The sequence below is a fragment of the Cygnus atratus genome, chromosome 2 (assembly GCF_013377495.2).
Source record: "Cygnus atratus isolate AKBS03 ecotype Queensland, Australia chromosome 2, CAtr_DNAZoo_HiC_assembly, whole genome shotgun sequence".
Taxonomy (NCBI): domain Eukaryota; kingdom Metazoa; phylum Chordata; class Aves; order Anseriformes; family Anatidae; genus Cygnus; species Cygnus atratus.
In genome coordinates, this window is record NC_066363.1 from 42,792,573 (window position 1) to 42,809,142 (window position 16,570).

Sequence of the window (16,570 nt, forward strand, 5' to 3'; positions counted from 1 at the left end):
TGCTCCTGTTTTTCTTACGTTTTTGGATTGCTTATTTCAATTTTTCTTTCCTTTGGGTCCGGTGCCTCATTCATCCTGTGGTGTGTCTGTGCTCTCAAGAACTGTCTCTCATGCGAGGGGTTCTGCTCTGATTCCCTCTCTCCCCCTCCCTTGGGAGAGGGTTATAAGATCCAGAGTGCTGGAAAGGCGGAGAGGTTGGGAATGCCTTTGTGCTGACGGCACTGTGAAAGATTTGTGCTTTCTTTGCCTTGGAGTTGTCTCCGTTTGGTTCCGTTCCCTTGCCGTAGTCATTCTCAAAGGATTTTGATGGGTCTCTTGGAAGGCTGATTAAGCATATGCAAAATTTGTTTTATCTGCCTTAGTTTGGCCTCTTCTGTCCCTTTATTTTAAGGGTATAAGTGGAATTGCTTGAAAGAATATCTGCTGCAGATTGTCTGAAGGTCACTAGTGTGTTGCTCAGAGAGGTTGCAGGAGTTGGGCTTTGCATCTCGTAGCAAGCGTTCAGCGAGGTGAAATACCCCATTTCTGGGAACACCCTTTGTCACCAAGTAAAGGGGCTGCGGGGGTTATGGTAAATGATTATCGTGTGCTCCAGCTGTTGCCTTTGTGAAGGCATAATTGTGTGTCTTTGGGCTCTAGACTGTGTCGGCTGGCAAAAATATCTGTTGCTTTGTACTTTCAAAATGCCTTGCCTTAGAATCACTAAAAGCCCTTAATATTGCCTGAGTTTGTCTCCACGGAAATGACGGCAGCCTAGAATCTCAGACAGCAAAAACAAACAGGTAATTATGAAAACAGAGGCAAATCAAGTAAGAAATTATCACAACACTTGAACATTTCCATCTAAAGGAATACTGATGATCTAAACCTTTATTTTTCAGCAATATCCTAAAAAAAAAATTTTAGTAAAACATATAAATAGAAAACCCTTTGTGTTAAAGGAGGTTCTCTTGCCTGCTACTGAATTACACTCGCAGTGCCTTAAAGTAACTCAATATGATCCATGTATTTCTGTTTAATAGTGCCCCACAATGCAAGCTATGCCGTTTTATTGGCTCTTAGTTTTTATTGACATGTAGCGATAAAAAGTATTTGCTTCAAATGGATAAAAGATGGCAAGCTGAAGAAAGTGAACACCTACTAAGGACTGTGCTATTTTTTCCCTCATATATACTGTGTCTCCTTGCTAAAATATAGGCAATTTGATGTGTTAGTCAAGCTGCAAAAAGGAAACCAAAGACAGGAGATATGTTTTGTGCTACTGGTTGATCTCAAATCGCTGTTTCTGGGGAGGACTAAACCTCTAACTACATAAATCTATAAAGTTGTGGATTTAAAATTAGAGATTTAAAGTTTAAGATTTAAAGATAAATCTATATTTGGTATTTTTAGGACATAGCTATCGTGATTTGGAACAGTGAACAATTTCAGCGCTTGCATGTGTGGAAATATCAAAACCAGAAGGTGACTTAAAATACTGTGTTTTGGAATGCCCAGTGCTTTTGGGGCTGCTATGTCTGATGCTTTCAGAGTGGGAAGGGCTGTACTAACCACTGAGGTTTGTTTTCTGGGAGCTCTGCGGCTGGAACCATTTGTGATTTTTGAGGAGGCTGGCGTGCATACTTTTGTTTGCATAAGGATGACTGTATTTTTAATATTTAGCCGTGGTGCCTGGAATCCCAGATAGGTCCTTTTTAGCGTGTTTGATAATTCAAGATAAATATACAACCGACTTTTCCTATCTCTGAAAAAATCAAAAAGCATTTAGAAAAGCCTGTATTCGAAGGAAGTTGAGACGACTCCACACAAAGTACCTCACATTGGTGAGAAGTCAGGAGCCTGGAAAAGCAAATCTATCTGGAGAAACAAGTTAGCTCTTGCAGATGTTGGAAGCTAAGTTGCATAACAGGATTGAAAGACAGTGCTACCTGCCAGTGTCTGAACTAACAGTGGGGGGCTCAGAAGAGCTTTGACGAAAGAGGCAGAAGAAGAGTTTAGCCTCCATTTTGCAAATTATCCAGAGCAGTTTTGTTTCAAGAACTGTTTTAATTAGTGGTAAATGGTAGTAATCTCATGAAATCTAAGAAAAAAGTTTAAGTGTGAAGAAATTACCTAAAGCTTTCGTGTGCCATACCTTCACAAAACACAGTCGCTGTCCTGTATTTTCTGTTCTGCATTCCAAAACAGTGAAACTGCCCCTGTGTGGGGCATTCACTGCATTCAGTGAATGTCAAAAATCTCAGCCCAGTCACGAATGAAGGTTAAAGAGGTATTGGCCAGCTTTTGCCATGGGATGGCCTTCTCCAGTAGTGAGAGAAAGTATGCTGAAATGGCGGTGTATTCTGTGATGTTTTCCTGGAGAGAGATCTTGCTCGGAAAGAGAAGCTCTTTCTCAGTTTTAACACAACATAATTTTTCCTCATAGAAATCCAGGAATCTTCTTTGAAAAAACAAAGCAGAGCTGAACCCCCACCCATGTTGGCTAGCTGAAGTATCTTGTGGATACTTGAGTAAACTATACTCATTTTATTGATGCTTAAATACAGTCACCTCCCTCATTTTTATAGCATTTGGACACCCTTTTGGCTGATTCCGTTTCTTAGTGCTGCCTCTGGAAGAAGGTTAAACTTTGGTGGATCAATGCTCCAAGTCCCATCACTGTTAGAAAACTTGTTCTGTCGAGGCTAATACTCTCTGTAACCCTGTGCAGGGAAAAACATCATTAAACGTGTTCAGATCTCTCATTTCGTTCTCTTGGATAATGTTCAGCCTGGTGCAGAGCAGTCAGGGGAGGATTCAGCAGAGGGAGAGGAACAACAACGATATGTGTGTGGAAGTAACGATGGTGGCTGGGTGCTGAGGTCTTGTGGGCCTGTGGACAGCTGCCCACCTGCTGGGATGGGGACGTTCTAGCCTCCTGCCCACATGAGATCCAGACTTCCTTACATATTTGTGCTCTCTTCTTGCTTCTTCAGGATTTTCCTCTCATATACACTCAAAGTCGAAGTTTTGACAGCTGCCACTGTCTCACGTGTAGTGATGTTCATTTAAGTTGTCTATCATTAGCAAAAGTGCTTATTAACAGTTCAATTTATTGAGAAAAATCAATGCTATGGAGCTGCTGACTGATAGTTTCTCATCTGGCCTGGCTTATCTCATATGCGCTTCCTGGTTGCCTTTGGAAACAATTCAGACATGCAGATTCATTTATGTGTGTGTAATTGTCCAGTCTCCTAGAGTCCAGGTGTGTTTGTTGTTGTTGGTGGTGGTGGTGTTCTTGTTTTCCTGCTAAAAATGGCTCAACTGATATGCCACCAGGTAATCTCACAGGAATAGTTGATTTAATTCTTTTTTTTTTTTTTTTTTAATGCTAGGAACTGCACAAGCACAACCCAGGAAAGATGATGTTTGTATGCACGATTTCTGTATCACTTTTGTTTTTTCCATGTTCTCCTTCCATGCATTTTCTTGAAAAATGTTACAGACGGAACGTGGAATCTTAATAAGGAGAATTTTAGTAGCACATGAGTTGGCCCACATAAGTAGGCAAGAAAGCTAGTATACCACATGAAAAACATAAGTGCTCCAATAAAATCTGTAGCCATGTCTATTTTGGCATTTGCAATATTCATTTGCCCTGAATTACACATATTTATAGTGAGACTTCTTTGTCTGCTTTGTTGGTAAGCTTTTGGTGACGCTGAGGAGTCTGAATTCAGCTGAAAACTTGAGAGAAGTTAGTTGTCCAAATTGTGAGATTGTGAACTTGAGTCAATCCTGAAACTGGTGGACTGTGCAGGATTGTTTTATATCTTCACAGAAACTCTACCATATTTTATTTCCAGTTCTAGTTCACTGTATGATTATGCAAAGTGGAACTTCTGGCCATGATAGGTCCTTGCAAAGAGTTTATAGTAGCTTCTGTAGTACCTAGCAGCTGAAAGAAACACGTTTATCAAGGAAGTGTTTTTAATTATGTTGTTATTCCAAGTACATGTATAAGGATTAAAAAATATATACGACGCGTATCTTGTCTGGGTTTTGCTTTTTGTATGTAATACTGCCTTTAGACGTCCTCATCACCGGTGTCAGAAAGGTGGACACTAAAGAAATATTTAATTGCCAATGGTAGTTGTCTAAATCCATGGAATGTTTCTCTACTTCTCTGCTACAATAATTTCCATCCAGAGGGTATGCTGAACGATCTAGTTCTGACAAAGGGCTGTGTCAATAGGCTCTGTGTTTTGCTCAATGAAGGAAATACAGAATAGGATTTTGCTTCTTGTGTGATATTTTTCTCATCTCTCCATCATTCGGAAGCTTAAACACAGGGAGCATTCACCATCCAGGTGAAACATAAAAGGGAAACATTTACACAGAACAGAGCCAAGTATAAGAACTTGTGAAGAGGAGCAGAGAGCTGGCTGCTCTAGAGTTGTACAGACAGTTTGTCTCCAAGGACCAAGGAAAAGGAAATCCCACAGAAGAATCTTTCTTGTTTTCCAGGCTTTTGCATTGGTTTCAGGAATTGCTCTTGTATGAATCAGCTGACCAAATAAGTCCATTCTCCCTTTTAATTTTTCAGCTTTTTCTTATCTTTTTCACTTACTCCCCCTTTTTCTCTGTCATAAACCAGTGCTCTGAATGGCTGTTACAATGGAAACTGCAGTAAAGGGGAAGATTCCAGTAAAAGCTCCTCATCCTAATATTTTTTTAATCTTTATTTTTAATGGAAAATTTCAGTTCTCTCTATATTACAATTTCTGTTCTTGAAAATATTTAATAAAAATGCAATCCTTACAAAAATGAAATATGGCCTATACAGGGAACATCTGATACATTGAATCCCACAGTTTCTTAATTCAATTCACAATTGAAATGTCTGAAAATTTGAGCAAACTAAACTTGAGGATATTGGCTGTTTTGCATATTTGGACAATGTGGATAGCAGCCTTATTGACTGTGTTAACTTTCCTTCTGATACCAAAGCTGGCTGCTAGGATTTAGAGTTCAATATTGAAATTGTCAGGCTTCGTTTTAATCCCGTTCTTTAATTTTCTGATCCTTCCTCCCCCTCGCTGAACCAAACTGTTCTATGAAGTCAAATATTTATATTGGCTCTTTCAAATGATTTTCTTCATTTTGCTGTGGGAGCCTAAGCTGGTGTCTCTCTGGAGGCTCCATTGGGCTTGGACACGTAGGAGCAGCTGAGAACCGCGCCGTGCTGCTGCTGGCACCGTTCCACAGCTTTTCCGAAAGAAATCCATGTCCATGCGTGGGCTGTGGCTTCGTCGCTTGTCAAAGTTTGGCACAACTGAGTGTGTCTGCACGGGTGCTTTGCCGTGAGTGCTCCTCGTTATCTTGCTGAGATGTTAACTATCTCACCCGGTGCTTATGCACAGTGTGTGTCCAACACTGAGCTGAATCAATAACAATCCTGGGTTAAATTACAATGAAAAATTATAGCTGGTAACAAGTGAAAGATGGTTCAGTTCAGATTTGTAAATTAGAGATGCCAGTGTCTTTTTTTTTACTTTTTTCTATCAAGTCAACCATGCCAGCAGAGTCCTTTAGAAGTAATAACTACAAGCCCAAGAGTTTCTCATAGTGACATTTACAAAGACATGTCCTCCTCATCCTCTTTTGCCTGTTTATCTGTTGTTGTTTTGCATGAACTGTCTTTCAGTCTTCTAATGGGGACTGATAGTTTCCCAATTCTTAGATTCTGGTTTTCTAAATAATACTTTTTGTTCATCAAAGAATGGTGATTGAAGAAGAAAAAGACACTGAAGAGATGCTAAATTATTTGTTTGTGGTAGATTTTATCAAAACAATTTTTAGGAAGATGTGCTTTTCAAAACTTTTTTTTTTTGAGATGAAACATTGCTATAGCACATCTGTGATTTGATTCCTGAATTCAGACGAAGTGCTAACTTGAAGTCTCAGAAAATGTGAAGCAGAAAATGTGCCTGTCTCTTGAGCTTCCTAGACAACTAAGACTAAAGCAGTGAGCACCTTTGTAACAACAGCTAATGTGATGGACCGGGATGATAGCAAAGATACATGACCCTATTGCAACAACTTCAGAGTTGTGTTTAGCCTGGAAAAAATGTCGTGCTCCTATCTGAGAACTACACGGTAGCCAGTATGAAATGAGCTTATGATCCTGTTCCTGCTTTTTGACGCCCATTCACAAGCCAACATAGAATGCATTAATTGGAGTAGTTCTTGAAAGCTGAACATCAAGTAATCCTGAGGATATTAAAATCCTACTGTCCTTTCACACTTGCATGTATTTCTCCTGGAATCATGTAGGTCAATGTGAAGCAGGACGTGCATCAGCAATGCTTGTATCGCACCTGCCAAATTTATACACAAAAAATTTTTTTGGGGGTTTTCAGAAGAGCTTAACTTAGCATAATTCTACTCTCCTGGAAGTGAATGGGACTTTGCTGTTGATTAATGGAAAGGAATTAGGTCAGTGCTATGTTCTTTTGTTCCCCAAAATCTTAACTCAGCACCTTTCTTAACCACTAAGTTAGCTTAGAAAAATCTTACGGCACATACAATCATGTTTATTCTCTAGCTATCACCTCAAATAGACCTTGCCCATGGTATTTTCCTTCCCTTTTCAATTGCTGCTTTAGTTTTTAGATTGACTTGATCTTTTTCTTGCTGTAACTTCATCTAAGATTAAAACATTCCTCTGCCTTTGAAAATTGCAATGTAAATAATCGGTAAATATATCCATCTCCATGCTACTAATGCCCTGCACCACAGAACAGATGCTGATAAGTGGAAGATGTAGCCAGCATTTAGGCTGAAGAATAGTGGAATTACTGGGTTCTTTTAGGGTTATGAACTTCAGCCAAACAAGAATTGGCCTTTTTTCATAAATACACATTGTTCTTGACTTTTCTCTGGCTTGGAACACATTTGAATTGGTAATAATACAGCTGAAATCCACAGAGCTTTGGCAATTCAAGCTGGAGAGAAGAATGGGGCTCCCTATCTTTAGCACTCATATAGCTATACATCTTGGAGGCTCTTACACACTCCTTGCAAACCCTTTATGTTTGCAGAACAGGAAATCTGAGTCCTGCAAATGAGTTAAACACTGGAGTCAGATTAATTCGTTTTTCCCTCCATACTCAGGAAACTCCAAACGCCCCGTGGAGGAGTTATCCGACCACAACTATGCAGCCTGGGAATCTGCAGCTCAGACTGAGAGAAACTATGTTCTAAATTCAGTAAGCACATCTTTACTCACCAGGAAAAACCTAGTGCATTCTGAAATGATCAAAAAACTGTGGTTTTAGAAAATATTACTGTGGTAGAAAATTTACGTAGCCTTTCTTTTAGTGACATATCATTTAATCATGTTGTTCTGTAGCTCAGCGTGAGGACGATGCTTTTGTAAGGTGAGAAACAAAAAAACATTGTATCTAGCATGCTTCCTCAGGAGGAGGAGATGATTCACATGACCACAAGCGGAAGGATAAGCACATGCATTTTGGGGTACCACTTAGTCTGTTCTGAGACACAGATTCAACAAAGCACCACAATTTGTGCTAAAATTAGGCCACTCATATTTTTTTTTTTAATTTTTATTTTTTTGCTTTGGAAAGCAGGTGTGCAAACTTCAGTAGCATTTCTTCAGAGTTGATGTGAGTGCCTATGTAACAGTTCATCAACCTGGAAATGCACAGGTGTGTATTCTGCCAGTAAACACAAATCTCCTACTAATATGCACAGATATTCCCAGTGCACATATGCACCCCTCTCTGAATATCTAAATGTTACAGTATTAACGAATACTCCGCTTGCTTTTTCCTTATAAATGATTTTCTTACTCAACTGAAATGTCTGAGTAGTTTGGCTGTAATCTAAATAAATTTAGGTTTATATGCAATTTCATTTACTAATGAATGATAATTTTTATTGCTGGAAAAAAACAAACAAAAAACCACAACAACACAAAACTCTTTTTCCATTCTACAAAATTATCAAATTAGGCTCTCCTCACGATACATGCAACAAACTGAGTCATGATGACAGATCATTTTATTTTTTTCAATCCTTGGACTTTCTCTTTATGTATTTATGCTCAGAAAGGGAGGTTACAATGAAATGGAGGGCCAAATTCTATTTACAGTCGCATTCGTCTGACTTTGATGTGATCAGCATAAATGTGAGTGATAAGGAATGTAAAACTGGCCATTCTGGGTCAGAGCAAAGGTCCACCTAACATCAGATTTGCTTTCTAATAGTGTACTATTGCACTTGCCAACAGAAGAGTAAAAGAAGCAGGCAAGCATTTGAGGATACTTCCCCAGAGCTCTCCTGAGCCTCCAGCAATTTGTGGTTTGGGGTTTCCTGAGCCTGTATTTGATAGCCTTCCCACCCCCAAATAAAGATTTTCTCCTGCTTTTTTTTTTTTTTTTTTTACATTTAAAATTTTGGCAGCACAACAGCTGTAAGAAATTCTTCAGTTTAACTCCATGTTCTTCAAAGAACCATCTCCTTTGCTTGCTTTAAGCCTTAAATGCTGTTTTCATTGATTGCCTGCTACTTCTAGTATTGAAAGAGACAGAAGGCTCTTGTTCCCTGTAGATCTTTTTCATGCCACTTATGATTTTATAACGTGCTATCATAGCTTCCCTTACTCCCTCTTCTTTTTCTGCTTTTATGAAAGATGCGCCAGTGTGTGCATGCGTAAATAAGGATGCAGTTCTTAGAGCAGCAGAGCAGTTGCTAAGTAATGAACATGAAGCACAGTAAAGTGTGTTTTGTAATATGAGAGCACAGTTGATAGGAAGCTTAGAGGGTCATTTTATATCAATATGCTGGGCATATTGCTAATGCTGCACATTGCTGCAGCCTGGGAAATTGGGAAATGGACACACAGAACTCGATATGTTTGGCGGGTACGTGCGTGTGGCTTTGATATATATCTGATTAAACTTAAGAAGATCATTTTCTCAAAGAAGAACTGCCAGCTTTAGAAAAATGCACCACAGAAATAAATGAAGTGTTTGAAAAATAACTATTCTTTTACAACAGCAAGTAAAGAAAGAGCAACGCCAAGTATGAGGATGTATTTTCAATGTTGTGTCAAAAGGAAATACACATTCCTCCCTCTCCCCCCCAATCCCATATCTGCGTATAATGAGTCATTATAAATGCCTGCCTTAAATTCTGGGATTGTTTGATCTCAGCTTTCCTTCAATCTTAGATCAACTTAGTGTCTGTCATACTGCTGAACAACGTCAAACTAATGGAAACAGCAGGTCAACGTCTGGCCAATTCTGGCAGCAGGTTTGGGGGCATTAGCTTTGCCTGGAGCTGCTGTAGGTAACCTTGTGTGTTTTTACCTAGCATGTGCTGCTTGGGCACGATGTCACCAGCAATGTTGCAGCAGATGCCTTCATATCCAAAAGGAGGAAAGAAGTGCGGTGGATCTCATGTTGTGTAGATGAATCCCTATATAAGATGTATATTAACGCTGCTCTGCTTTTTGTAGTGCTCAGGGAGGAAAATGACCCTTTTTACGTTGAGAGGCAGAGACAAGGTCCAAAATGGTAGACACATGGAAGATACTAGGTACCCTAAATTGCCAGTTTCTCTAGGTTTGTGGGCAGGAGGAGACCTAGTTTGATTCCAAAAGTAGCCTACACAAGGGTATGTCCTGGGAACCACTGGTCAATTTACATCTACCGAAGACACCCCTCAGACTGCAGTAACAAAGGTACGATGGTTATTTCTTGTGTTGTGCCCAAAAATTTAGCAGTCTCAAAAACTGTGAAGAACAGTGACAACTTTGATAATAGTAGCTTTTCTGTAAATGCATTTTTAGTTGGAAATTTTGGACCTCCCATAGGTGAACATAGCATTAGAATGTTTTTTTATATGATATTTGACAGGGTGTATATTTTTCCCATGTTAAAATGGATAAAACTGTGTTTTTCTGGGTGTCAGTAAGCAGGGTGTGTGTGTCCAATGATTAACACTTTTCAATTACCTTGGATCCTGATAAAAATATCAATATTTAAAAAGAAAGAAATACTGAAGAAATGGAGCACGAGATGTTTCACTTCTAAAGTCATAAAATTTGGGAGTTGGGATAGTTAAGGCTTGGGGATGGAAAACTCAAGTCTGAATTCCTCTTAACAAGTGGACATATCTTTGGGGAATTGTCATTGAAGTCTGAGCCTGAGACATCATATCCTGATGCACTTAAATTATTCCTGGTTTTCAACTGTTGCTGATAGGCAAAGAAAGAGAAGATGCCTTGAAGAAAGGCTTCCCCGTCTTCAAAGTCTTCAAAGCTATCTTTGCCACCTTACTGTCCCGCTCAGTTAATACATGTTGCTGTTTCAGTGCAATATCACAATTTTGTCTCTCTGTATGTTATATATTTTATATATGCATCCACAGTTGATAAGCATTAAAGAAACCATATTTGTATAAATATATACACACATTTATAGATGATGATTTCAAAATATTCCAGACAAATTTTTGTAATGTAATACAATTCTCCTGAGTGGCAAAAAGTATTACATTGGTATTTTTATGGTATGTATTGGCGGTGTGTGACTATTTAATAGTAATTCTTCTAAGCACTGGGAATAAAATGCTGTGTGTTTTTTAGGAATGTGCTGTAGAAATAGGAAGAAAATTGGTGGTAAATTAGATCTTATTCACATTCAGGCAGTATTTTTTCCATCTGTCAGCAAAAACTGGTGAAAACCAAAACAACAACAAAATTGGAAAGTCTGAGATGAGGTTTAGTGATTTATTGTCTGCTTTGCCTGTGCCCATGGCTTGAAGGAGAGCTATACAGCCTCAGGGTTTTCCAGATAGTTCCATATCTTATTTGTCCATTTTGCATAAAAGGTTATGATCCCACCATTTATCTAAACAGTTTCTTAGTCACCTACTCCAATTATAACCTGTTATGGAAAACAAGGACTATCATTTATATAGCAGTGTTGCTTTACTATAGTAATGCAGCCAGCCTAAAGCATGTGGAAGGAGGGGTCTTTGCAGTGTCTTAACTTGCAAAAAAAAAAAAAAAAAAAAAAAAAAAAAAAAAAAAACCTTTTCCTGTACTTAAAAACTGTTCACCGATGAAAAGTCACCTCTGATAGTACCATGACCTTATTCACGTCAGACCTGACTCTTACTGTACTGCGCATATTTCACATGGTTAAATCATGGTTTTGGTAAAGGTGCTAGAACAGCTCCAAACCATGTTGAGTTCTGGCTACGATGGGGTAATGGGGGTCTCACTGCCTTGCCCTCTCTCCTGTTGCTGCTCGGCTTACAATAATTGAAATATTTCCTTTTCAGAATAAAAAAGTCATTAGCTGAAATACATAATGGCTCTCTTTTGTGTGAACAGTCCTCTAAGTCTTCTTGAACTTAGGCTTTCTCTGTTAAAAAGGTGTGTTGGATACAGATTCTGCTTTGCTTTGCTTGAAGTTGGAATAAATGGTTTCATCTTGCATGACTGCACTATTGCATGCTATTCACTTGTCTTGAGCACGTAAGTAATGTACGGATTGGCTTATGGGAGAACATTGAAGCAGCTGGGCATTTTATGTCGGTCAGAGATTACATCAATTACCAGGGCACCTCTCTGCGCTCATGGAAGTGACAATCATACCGTCTCTCTTTGATTGCAAGGCATCTGGTAAGCCTGGTGCAAGCTTCTCTCAAGGACACTGACAAAGTACCATCTCCTGCAGTTTCCTCCCAGGAGCATCATGTAGTATCTTATCCTTTATAGTAGATTTTACTAAAGGTATTACCATTTACTAAATTAAATTAAAAAACATTTACTAAAGGTATTACCATTTCTTCAGTAAGAGAGCTCTTTAATTTGTAGTAGCTGATACGTGAAAAACTTTATACTATGATGACAGCCTCTCACAAAACACAGCTATCTTACATCACCTGGTATTAATGGTCCATAGATCAGATCAGGCATTGAGTGATACCTATGCATGCTATTTATTGCCCATTTGCTGATATTTTTGATAACCCTGACATGTTAGTCTTCTTTCACTTAATAGTTTGGAAATTTTTCATAGTGATCTTTGCCTTCTCAAATGTCTTTCCTTTTGTAATATCCCCCCTTTTTCCTATGCCAGTGCAGTCCTTTAACTTTTCTACCTCTGTTTATCCACCTGAAGCCTGTAGCCTGTATCCATCTGTATAGCATAGTCATATCCTATTTGCATCTTTCCTTTCGCTATTGTAAATACACCAGATTCCTTTTAGAGCACTCCTGCACACTTTTTAGATTCCACTGATCAATAACCCTTTTCTATCCTTTTTCCACTTGCAGTCTATCTTTCTTGAATGTGGTTGAGTGGAGCTGTACACTGTTTTTCAGAGAAGGTCTTTGCAGTATTATGCTACCATTTTTCAGTTGGGAAGTACCTACCTTTCCTAATGTGGTTTTTACTCCCATTTTAGTCAACTGATAGGTGCCCTTTCCACAGCACAAACTCTTACTTTTGGCAAGTGGATAAATGACATTGTTTTGCTTGTTGAATAGTTACTTTTTACATGCTCTCTTAAAGTTAAATCTCAGAATGCTTCACCAGGTTTTGAGTCTGGTGTAGATGTTACAATTTATAAATGGAAGTTTTTAAAGTGACCCTCCTAGTGCTTGCAAATGGTTATTGCTAAAATTCTGTTCTTCAGCTTGCCTTTAGTGATTATATCAATTTTGTAGCTGTTGTTTAACATCATAAATATGATGGCTCAGTATCTTGAGTTGTGCCAGAAAAGTCAAGTGTCCTAGAGTTTATTTTCTAGCTGTGTATAATTCCAAAAACATCGCAAGCTTAACAGTAGATTTAGAACATCAGTTAAAGGTTTGTGTTTCTAAACTTCAAATGCTTTCTATAATTGAGCATTTCACTAAGAAAAGTGGAAATGAGAACATGCCAGCAGATGGTAGATGCGTCTCTGGCATGTGAATTATTAATATTTTTGTTCTAAAGAACATTTATTTAAATCACGATAACATCTCATGTACTTTGAGAAATGTGGGTTGGGTTCAATGGCATTGACGTGTTTCAGTTTATTACCTTTAAGAGTATATAAAAAACAAAAAACAAAAACAAACAACACCAAGACTTTATACTATCTATGCAGATATTTCACTGCTAAAAAGTTTTTAATGTGAAGATAAAATAGTGAAAAATATAGACTTGAGTTACAGATATGTTCCGTAAGAAGTGAATAGGTATTTTATTATTTCTATTTTCACTTTTTTTGTTCTTAGAATTACTGTTCATGTAAAAAATATGTGGGAAAAAAAACTTGAGACGTGCAAAACATATTTACTAAGAGTTATCTACCCTGTTCAAATTGGCACTCTTGAGAGATGCACTCTTGAGATATATTTGTGTCTAATATTTCTTGAAGACAGCTATGAAAGATTGCTGTCCGAATATAAATATCCAGATGACAGATGCACGTAGAAGTATTTTTTCAGGGAATCAATTTCAGTTGTTTTAAGACAGAACTATTTCAAGAACTTGATTTCTGTGAGCAGAAGCTAAAATCTGGAAGTTTGATTTAGATGACCCTCAGCCTTGTTTGTACAACCACTTCTAATCATGTTTATTACTACTATTGCTCAGAGGTGCATAGCCGTGATTTGTGGTTCTGAAGTTTTAGAATATAGACCTATGTTTTTGACCCAAAATTAATAGATGCATTCAGCATGCAACACTGGAATACAAAGTTCTTTTAGGAAGATATGCTGGATTGTCTCAAGATGTTGGCATCCTGCTTTCCAAGATGATGTGCTACCTGTGTAAAATATATTGCTGTATCATCTCAGCTTATTGTCTTCTTTTGCAGCAGGAATAGAATATACGGGTGTTTGTTGATTAGAAAATGATCTTTATTGATGTTTTCACTTTAATTCCATTAGCACTTGTTCTTAACTTTTTAAAAATGGAGGCAGTATGTATTTGGCCAAAATACCTTGAATCTCTGATATCGCTCTTCTTGGTCATCTGCAATGTAACCACCTTCACCTAAAAAATTGGTCAAAAAACAACAATCACAAACTTTTATTTAAAAACAATGCAAAACCAAGAAACTTAGATTTTGTATAGACCTTTTCTACTTCTAACCCTTAGAAAGTGACTACATTTTAAACGAAGTCAAGCAGCGCAAGATTTTATTCTGGAAGGATTTAAGTTAGAGGTCAGGTTCACCTTTAAAACTCAAGTCCCAGCTAGAGGGAAATATTCTTCAGCCATTCTGCAAGACTCTTGTTTCTGATGGTCACTTTCCTGCATGCCCACAGTGGACGGGTCGAAACCCGAAGGCAACGATGAAATAGGAGTTGTGACCGGAGAGCAACCCAGCCCATCAGGCTGCAACTTCACCAAAATGGAAGAGCCTGACCATCCAGGGAAGGTTGTCAGCTCCAGTCAGTGATGTGTGCTTTGGCCCACTCAATCCGTGAAATGTCACATCTATCAAAATTTGGAGAGTTTGAAAGGAGGTGCTACCGAGTCCTGTTGACACCTAAATCCTACGTGTGGTTCCATGAAATGTCCCCTCTTTCAGAAATCTGGAGAGTTTGAAAGGAGGTGCCACTGAGGCCTGTTGGCACCGAACTCCTGCGTGTGGTTCCAGCAGTTTCTTCAGGAACCCCTTTTGAAAGAGGATCATATCCAATCTGTATAAGCAATGTACATTAGAGCAAATATTTCAGCTGTTTTAAGACAGCCTGGAGCTCCTCAAACTGTCTTAACGAAGTAGAACCACCTTGATTAATCTGTTTGCTGCAAATTAGAAGTTGATAGCTTTCTATGGACTGCAGAATTTAAAACCCAAGCCTTGTTAACTGAAGCTGGCCAGGCAGCACCTTGTCAGCCCGTTCCTGGTTGCTGCCTCCTTCCTTGCTCAAGCTGAAACCATCTTTCGGAGAGTGCTGTTAACTTGTAGCCCTCGGTTTAAATGCAAAGGTTTTATTCCTAGATGGTGAATGACAAATCAGATAAGGGAGCAACTGTGAAGAAGTGTACAGGTTTTGACACGTGAATAATTTATTTCGAAGTAATAAATTGGTGATTTGGCCTTCCTTCACTGAAGGTTAACCTACCACAGGTTGCTGCAAAAATTGTCAGTGAAAAACATGAAAAATAGATGGTTTCTGAAAAGTGGCTGACATTAAATAACCTGGGTCAAAGTCCTGCAGTATGCCCAGGTTTGATGTCAGGGCTCTGTGATGAGCAGGCCACTGTGATTTGCAGGTGGCCAAATGCTGTGAATTAGTAAAGAAGTAGGTGCGTTTTGAAAGGGAGTGTGATTTATATCAAAATATATTTCATTTATTTAACAGGTGTATTTTCTGCTCTCCTTTGTTACTTGAGCACCAACACTGTGGAGCTCTGTGTATGCTACAAACTAAAATCCAGTGCTTAAGGTGAATAAAATACGTACCGTAGGAGAAAATACCGGGATGACTTGGCCAGAAGTTGGTTTCAGGCATTATGTGTTGTTTCTGCTTGTGTGCATGTGCGTGCCTGCCTGCCTCACATAAGGGCATTCGGAAGGGGAGAACTGAAAAGGTCAGAAACCTGTTATGGATATGATCTTTGTTCATCTCACTGTGCTGATGAAGGTTTTTTTGATTGAACGTAAATATGCCTTATCTCTTCCCCAGCATGTACATCAAAGACTATGCTATTATAGAGAAGATGGGCATTTGTTGGTGCAGTAGAAGCTGGGTGTGCAGCACTATTTAGAGGTGGTGCATGGCAGTGTCTGGAGATATTTGCATCTAAATTAGCTGAGTGCCTCTTCATACAGCTTTGATTTCTCTCAATTGCTATAGGTTTTTGTTCCTCCTAGGATTTGGGGAACTGTATTTCCATTAGGTCCTCATCTTCCCTTCACATACTGCCTGCCACTGTCAGCCAGTGCCAGCAGCTAAGGGTCTGTAATAAAGATTTTCTACATCAGAGCTGGTTGCTGTGCTGTCAAAGCAGTTACTGTCTTCTGGGCCTCAGGAGGAGCCATGAGTGATGAGTACAGCATTTATTTGAGTACTAGGTCTTCCTTATGTTAAGTATTGACTGTATCCAAACGTACTTCAGCATTATTTGAGTACAGCTGGATGATAATGCATAGTTTTTTTTAATAATTGTTTTGAGAGCATTGATTTTCCTTTTACCTTTTTGCCTCCAAAGAGCCTCAGTAGTCCATTAACCAGCTTCTTAAAGACCTGTGTCAGACCCCCTCACTCATTGTGTCTGTAGACTGCTGTTGGATATGTCAAGATGCTCCCTATGTTGCTCAGTGTGGCTGATCTTAGCAAAAACGTTTCTCAGCCCAGCGCTGGGTTGTACCAGTTGAAGTCACGGTAAATCAGTTTAAATCTCAGTATAATGCTGATATGTCTTACAGGGTAACAAGTGCTCTGGCAGTCTAGGAAAATCATAGTGTAGGGAAAAAAAATCTGTGAAACAAAATTTATAAATCATAATACAAATGTGTATTGTGCTACATGCTATTGTGCTACATG

At 38.8% G+C, this 16,570-nt stretch overlaps 1 protein-coding gene across 17 annotated transcripts in view; it reads left to right on the forward strand.

Annotated features, from left to right (window-relative positions):
- The window catches only part of RBMS3 (RNA binding motif single stranded interacting protein 3), a 700,779-nt gene that overhangs the window by 439,294 nt on the left and 244,915 nt on the right, over positions 1–16,570 (forward strand). The window lies entirely within an intron of this gene.